This window comes from Oryctolagus cuniculus, chromosome 2 (assembly GCF_964237555.1).
Source record: "Oryctolagus cuniculus chromosome 2, mOryCun1.1, whole genome shotgun sequence".
NCBI classification, from domain to species: Eukaryota; Metazoa; Chordata; class Mammalia; order Lagomorpha; family Leporidae; genus Oryctolagus; species Oryctolagus cuniculus.
The window spans coordinates 193,504,547-193,512,004 of NC_091433.1; the positions used below are offsets into that span (position 1 = coordinate 193,504,547).

Sequence of the window (7,458 nt, forward strand, 5' to 3'; positions counted from 1 at the left end):
TCTGGCCTATGCACTATCGTTTCCCTCCATCTCATTAGGCTGGGCTGTTTTCCTTCCAGCACCTTCACTCCCTGGGAACACCCCAGTGATGGTTTTTATGGTCTGTCATTTACTCTTTGTCTTTCTGAACTGAGGGCGAGACCCTGCCCTGCGGGGGCAGTCTGAACTCTGGTCTCTGGAGCCATGGTCCCCAAACCTTCGTCGAATGAACAGAGGGGCATAGGGCATGCGGAAGTTACAGGAAGTGATTCCAGAAGAGCTGGCGAAGAAAGAGGCACTGGTGTCAAAGAAGTGGCCAGTGCCTCCCGGGGCAGCCCACAAGAACCTGAGAGAACAGGGTGGCAGGGGCTGGGGAACACGCGTGCAGGATGCTCGGCTCCTCTCTGCATCGAGGACAAAGAAAGCTGACGACACTGAAATAGCGGCGCTGGTAGCCGCAAGGTGCCCGAGTAACAGATGAGAGGAGACGGAGACTCGTGTTTCTCCTCCACCTTTTGACTGTTGAAGATTTGATCTATTTATTTGAAAGAGTTATAGGGAAAGAGAGAGAGAGCGAGAGAGCTCTTCCATTGCTGGTTCACTCCCTAAATGGCCTCCAAGGCTGGGGCTGGGCCAGGCAGCAGCCGGGGGATTTTTCTGGGTCTCGCGTGTGGATGCAGGGGCCTGAGCACTTGGGCACAGGCGCATCAGCAGGGAGCTGGATCAGAAGCGGAGCGGCCAGGACTAGAACTGGCCCTGATATGGGATGCCGGTGGCATCACAGGCCGAGGCTTGACCCGCTATGCCACAGCACCGGCCCCTCTCTCTCTCTCTCAGCCCCACTAGCTGTCTTTCTAGGTTTAGAAGTTCTAAGGAAACGCCAGAGCAGTGGATGCTGGGCAGTTACAATGTTCTCTTCTTCTTCCTCACAGGGAACCGGATGCCCTTTCACCCACAGCCGTGCAGGTCCAGCTCGTTGACCGCAGGGGTGACTGCCGTGTGCCCGCTCTCTGCTCCGAGGGACAAGCCGCTCCAGCCTCACCCCCGCACCTCTGCTCAGTCTCACTTCCTCAGCAGCAGCGTCGGCGCCCAGGGCGTCCCCTGCGAGGTTTTGGCAGACCCTACATTGCCGTGGGAACTTGCAGGTGCCCTGGGGGGAGGGGCATTCTGCCACCAAGCCTCCATCTCAGAAGCTTCAGCAAAGATGATTTTTTTTTGTAGTTTAAGAACGCGCTGCTGTACGTAGCCTGAAACCACGCACTTGTTGCTAGTTTGTAGGGAAAGCCGAGGCCAGCAGTGAGCAGCGCCTGTGGCTGCAGGTCCCGGAAAACCTGAGCTGGCTCAGAAGGGCCCAGTGCCCGGTGCCTGCTGTGAGTGACCAGACGGGCAACGAGAAGGCCAGAGTGAGCGTTTGGTGTCGCTGGTTCAGGTGTCACTTGTGATACCCGCATCTCATTTTGGAGCGTTTGGGTTCGAGGCCCTAACTCGCTCTCCACTCTGGCTGCCTGCTAACGGGAGGCAGCAGGGGGCGGCTTAAGAAGCTGGGCTCCTGCCGTCTATGTGGAGACCTAGGGTGGGTTCTCTGCCCCTGACTTCAGCCCGGCCTAGCTCTGGCCATTGTGGGCACCTAGGGAATGAACCTGTGAAAGGCATGTCTGTTTCTTTGTCTTTAAATAAAAAAAGTCTAAAGGCAAAAGAGCAAGTTCTTATGGCCCTGTGACTTTTTGCTGGCTGTTGGGCATCAGCAGCAATCATTGTAGTTTCCCTTTAGCGTGGCTGTCGTGTAATCTGGAAAAGCGAACTTTAAATCAAAGGTAACTGCTTTATATCTGCGTGCACAGACTCTGTATGCTTTACATGGAAGCCAGAGGCAAGCCAGCAGGTGTGTGTTGAGGGATCCGTGTGTGGGACCCCAGGGACCCTGGGGACACAGCGGCAAGCCGCGGCCCGGCCCTGGGGGACAGGGACCCTCCGGGAAGCGACATTTCTCAGCGGTCAGCTCTGTGACATCATCACCCCTGTGACATGTCTAACAAAACCATGCAATCGACTCTCTTCTCAGTACGGAACCTTGTGTCACAAAGAGAACCGCCGGGCGCAGAGCTTGTGAAAGGAGAAGGCCCTGACCGTTTAACAGTCAGGGTCAGGAGCAGGGAGCCAGGATAAAGCCGTGCTCCGCGGTCGGAAGATTGCGGAGGGAGCCGGGCGGCCCTCACTGGACCCCTCCCCAGCCTCGACGAGAGGTTCGACCCCGGTGACACCAGTACCCTGGAGGAACTGCCCAGTGTCCCAGTGCTGTGGCAGGAGCTGCCCCAGGTGACCCGAGTGAGGTGCCCTGTAGGACGCCATGCACACTGTGCGCTGAGCTCTCACAGGTGGCCATGGTCAGTTTCACAGGACACGTGTCTGTGCCTTTCACCCAGAGACTCGGGGACGTCTGCGCTCTCCTGTTTTCTGTCTCTTCCTCTGTATGTGCTGCCAGCCACTGCGTGTGTTCTCTGTGTCTAGCCCATTGCTTAAAAGCCTGGTTTCACACTGAGCCTTTCTCTCTCTCTCTCTCTTTTTTTTTTTAAATTTGTTATTTATTTGAAAGGCATCTGCTCATATACTCCCCATTTGGCCACAACACTCAGGGTTGCATCCTGGTGAATCCAGGAATCAAGAGCTCCAGCCTAGTTTCTCAATTACCTGGGCTGTCACCCTTTGCCTTCCCGGCACGTTAGCAGGGAGCTGGATCAGAAGCAGGGCAGCAGGGACTTGAAGTGGCGCTCTTGCGTGGGATGCCAGTGTCCTAAGCAGCGGCTTTACCTGCTGTGTCACGGTGCCGTCCCTGAGACCTGAGTGATGCAGTGTCTCCTTTGCTTTAATTTCTAGCATGATAAGTATCGGCAGCCCTCATCAACAAAAGCTCTTTGGAGTACACAACTTTTAAGGATGCGAATGGGTCCTGAGACTAAAGCTGGAGGTCTCTCTGACTGAGTGGAAGCTGAGCTGGACGAGCGAGTGCGGATTCTCTGCTGCCATTTGTCTGTTATTTCGCCAGCTCTAACTGGGTGTCCACTTTGTGCAAAGTGGGGAGGGACATGTGGCAGAGGGGCTGCAGGTGGGGAGGGACAGAGCCCTGGGGAACCCATGGCCACTGCTTTCAGGGAGCTGAGTAGGAGTGGATTTGCTGGCCAGACACACGCCTTGCCCCATGCGGCTGTTGGCCACCTGCTCTGCAGGGTGCCTGCGGTCCACAAGGCTGGTGGACAAGCACTGGGTCCTTCCGCGCAGGCGGGGCCGACACGGGGACACAGGTGTGAGCAACTGCTCTTTCTGCTTCTCTCCTCGTGGGCAGGCGGAGCGCTCTGGGGGCTCCTGTGTGGCTGTGGCCTGGGGTTTGCAGCCCCTTCTGCAGACAGCCGTGGGCGTGCAGCCTGCGACACCAACCACGGAACACAGTCCCAGCAGATAACCATCAAGTCGCTCTGCCGGCTGCGAACCTCGAGCCAGAGCTCTGGGCACCTTCTGGGCTCTGTGGTCTTACACTGCTACCTGCCCTTCTAAACTTGGCTTTTCTTTGAAGCAGTGTTCCTGTTTTGACCCTCAAAAGTTACCGCCTCCTTACATTGAGTTTTTTTTTACTTTTTACCACTTAGCATTTGGGGCCGCAGATACTGTCGGAAAACATCTCCTTCTCACCCTCAGCTTGCTTGGCAGCCTCCGTTGTTCTGTTGAGTGTGTGACCCAGTTTCTTTCTTTCTTTTTTTTAAAAGATTTTATTTATTTATTTGAGAGGTAGAGTTGCAGACAGTGAGAGGGAGAGACAGAGAGAAAGGTCTTCCTTCCATTGGTTCACTCCTTAATTGGCTGCAACGGCCTGAGCTGTGCCAATCCGAAGCCAGGAGCCAGGAGCTTTTTCCGGGTCTCCCACACGGGTGCAGGGGTCCAAGGACTTGGGCCATCTTCTGCTGCCTCCCAGGCCACAGCAGAGAGCTGGATTGGAAGAGCAGCAGCCGGGACTAGAACTGGCGCCCATATGGGATGCCGGCACCGCCGGCAGAGGATTAACCTACTGTGCCACAGCGCCGGCCCCACGACCGTTTTCTTTCCTTCAAATCAGTGACAAAGGGCACTAGGAAATAAAATAATATTTTAAATAATTTTACAGGGAAACTCAGGACCTCCTGAAACTTTCCCCTGGATTAGCCCAGAGGGAGTTTTACCTTCTGTTAGTTGACACTGGATTTTGATATTTGATTAGTGACGTAATTATACCCAACATAGTTACATGAAAGAAGTGAGTACAAAAACAGATAGGTTCTGTGAGTTATGTTTAATCTTTCTTAATGTTCCTTCTCAGGTGGGATTGCTGTCTGACAACACATTATGTATATTATAGCACTTCACACCTCCCTACTCACAATAACAACAACAATAATTGCATTAAGCGTTTGTGCAGCTTGCGCTTATGTCTTCCAAACATTCAGTTGTTTCCGTTGAAACTCACAGCAGTGACGTCACAGCAGTGAAAGAGAGCCTCCTCTGAGCCGGTCCCCATAGAGCACTTTACCAACAAGGATCTGTTCCATCCTCCTGGCGACCCTGTGAGCCAGAGATATTCGCCCCCACTTTACGGATGCTCAGATGGAGACACGAGAGGTTAATGAGTTGTCCAAGATCACACAACTACCGCCGCGGCAGAGATTCCCTTGCTGTCTTTATCCCAAGCTCCTGATCATCGCCGTGGCACTCTGAAGAATCAGCTGGCAGATCACGGGGCGCCTGGGAGATCACGGATCCCCTAGCAGGTCATAGAGCGCCTGGGAGATCACGGATCACCTAGCTGGTCATGGGGTGCCTGGGAGATCACGGATCCCCTAGCAGGTCACGGGGCGCCTGGGAGATCACGGATCACCTAGCAGGTCATGGGGTGCCTGGGAGATCACGGATCCCCTAGCAGGTCACGGGGCGCCTGGGAGATCACGGATCCACCTAGCAGGTCACAGAGCGCCTGGGAGATCACGGATCACCTAGCTGGTCACGGAGCACCTGGGAGATCACGGATCACCTAGCAGGTCACGGAGCACCTGGGAGATCACGGATCACCTAGCAGGTCACGGAGCACCTGGGAGATCACAGATCACCTAGCAGGTCACGGAGCGCCTGGGAGATCACAGATCACCTAGCAGGTCACAGAGCGCCTGGGAGATCACGGATCACCTGGCCAACCAGAACACCCAGGAGGTCATAGATCATCCAGCCGATCAGAGTCTATCAGATCACAGATGACCTACCAGATGGAGGCTTGCCCAACACTAGCAGTACACCTTGCCCATCACAGCTCCCCTGCTGGGTCACCAAGCACCTGCACAGTACCCTGCAGGCACGTCTGGAGGTAGACGGTGAACGCCCCCCTCCCATGTACTAGACTTGTGCCCTCTTCACTTCTGAGACTCAGATTCCCAGAGAACACAGGGCGTCAGCAGGCTAGACTGAGCGGAGACAGGAAGAGAGAGTGTCCCCGGGAAAGAGCACCTCTGGCCTAGTGAGCCCCAGCTCCTGCCGCTGCCGTTTCTCTCTGGAGTAAGGCGCCCAGGCCCTGGTTCGCTGGCTCAGTAGGAGACTGTAGGCACTGGGGCTGTATGGGGGCCATGCAGGGGCTGTCAGGCAGCTTACCTGGTGGGCTCCAGGATGTGTGGGGGTCCCCTGGTGGATACCATGGCCATGCAGGGGGCCTCAGGCAGGCCCTGGTCCCCAAGGACTTGGCAATGGGGATTAGAGGTGGGATTTTCCCCTCTGGCCTCATGTTCTCCAGTAGCAGAAGAAGGAGCGTGAAGTGCCATTGGGCAATCCTGGGACTTTTGTTCTTTAAAACGTATAGTTAAAGATCGCTATGAATGTCCTTTGCTGTTTAAACCCTCTCCGTGGCCCACGAGTGGACTGTCACGTGGGTGGCAGTGAGTGGTGACGCAGGACTATGGGGCAGGTGCACAGGACTGTGGGGGCAGGTCTGCCTGTACAGCTGGGGCCGTCTTGTCTGCTGAGACCCCTCTGCGGGCACAGATGTTGCCGACCTGCATCTCCAGGGTGTGTGGCCAGCACCACTCTCGCTGCATCATTTATGGACAGCTCTGGTTCCAGGGCACACGATGGCCTGCCTGTCTCCTAGCCAAAGCCTCAGCTGTCTGGGGCGTTTATGACAACTGAATCGCTACGAGCAAGCTGGCTTGTGACAGCTCCTCTTGCTTACCTAACGCTCCCTTTGTTTAACGTCAGCGCCAGCTCGCTCGTTGCCTTGGAAGCTGTGGGCCCTGCTCAAGTGCAGACAGCAACACCTGGATGTTCTCTGTCCCGGGGCCATGACCAGGAGGCCACGGCTGCTTACCTGTGGGGGTGGTGGTGAGCACTTTGCACGATTACTCCCTTCACGCCTCCAGTAACACTTGGAGGAGCACAGCGTCAGCTTTGTGTCCACAGACGGGGAAACCGAGGCAGCATGCTGGCAAAATGAGGATGCTCATGCACTTGGCACATCTGGTTCTAGAGTAACCTCTGATTCTGGAGTAACCTCTGGTTCTGGAGTGACCTCTGTTCTGGAGTGACCTCTGGTTCTGGAGTGACCTCTGGTTCTAGAGTAACCTCTGGTTCTAGAGTAACCTCTGATTTTGGAGTAACCTCTGATTCTGGAGTGACCTCTGGTTCTGGAATGACCTCTGGTTCTGGAGTAACCTCTGGTTCTGGAGTGACCTCTGGTTTTGGAGTGACCTCTGGTTCTGGAGTGACCTCTGGTTCTAGAGTAACATCTGGTTCTAGAGTAATCTCTGGTTCTGGAGTAACTTCTGGTTTTGGAGTAACCTCTGGTTCTGGAGTGACCTCTGGTCCTGGAATGACCTCTGGTCCTAGAGTAACCTCTGGTCCTAGAGTAACCTCTGGTTCTGGAGTGACCTCTGGTTCTGGAGTCACCTGACAAAGAACAAGCAAATGCACGCAGGCTGGAAAGCGATGTCACAGTCTCATTGCCCTGCCGAGGCACGGGCTACTGTCCTCGTCTGGAACCTTCAGTGGCTGCCTCAAGGCCTCCCCTGAGCATGGTGAGGAGGGCAGGGCCGGGACACTAGGACTGTCCTGAGCACATGTGAGCAGCTGTAACAGAGGCAGGTGTGCAAACGTCCGTGCCTCTGACGCACCTGTAAGAACAACCGAGCCTGACTTTCAGGGCACAGGAATCAGCTCTGGGAGACCTGGGAGCAGTGGCGTCCACAGCCTTGTCATCGTCACGTCTCATGCTGGGTCCCCCAGACCCATTGTCAATGCCCAGAAAACCTTCCGTGGGCGTCCGAGTGAAGGAGAAGGAGACTGGCTCCCCCCAGCCTCGGGGAGCAGCCCTGGCGGGCGAGCGTGGCGCTGGAGACCGCAGGTGCAGTGGCCTGGCCGGCAGGTGCACGTGGTTGTTTCTGTTCCCCCGTGACCTCACTGCCCCGCCTCCTCGTGCTG

General features: G+C 55.7%; 1 long non-coding RNA gene across 1 annotated transcript in view; it reads left to right on the forward strand.

Moving 5' to 3' along the window:
- LOC108176263 (uncharacterized) overlaps positions 1 to 4,841 on the forward strand; it is a 38,731-nt gene extending 33,890 nt beyond the window's left edge. Inside the window, exons 3-4 of the long non-coding RNA XR_011386974.1 lie at positions 912 to 2,363; positions 4,325 to 4,841. This is a non-coding gene — a long non-coding RNA (uncharacterized lncRNA). The remainder of the gene's footprint in view (positions 1 to 911; positions 2,364 to 4,324) is intronic.
- Positions 4,842 to 7,458: the final 2,617 nt, after the last annotated feature.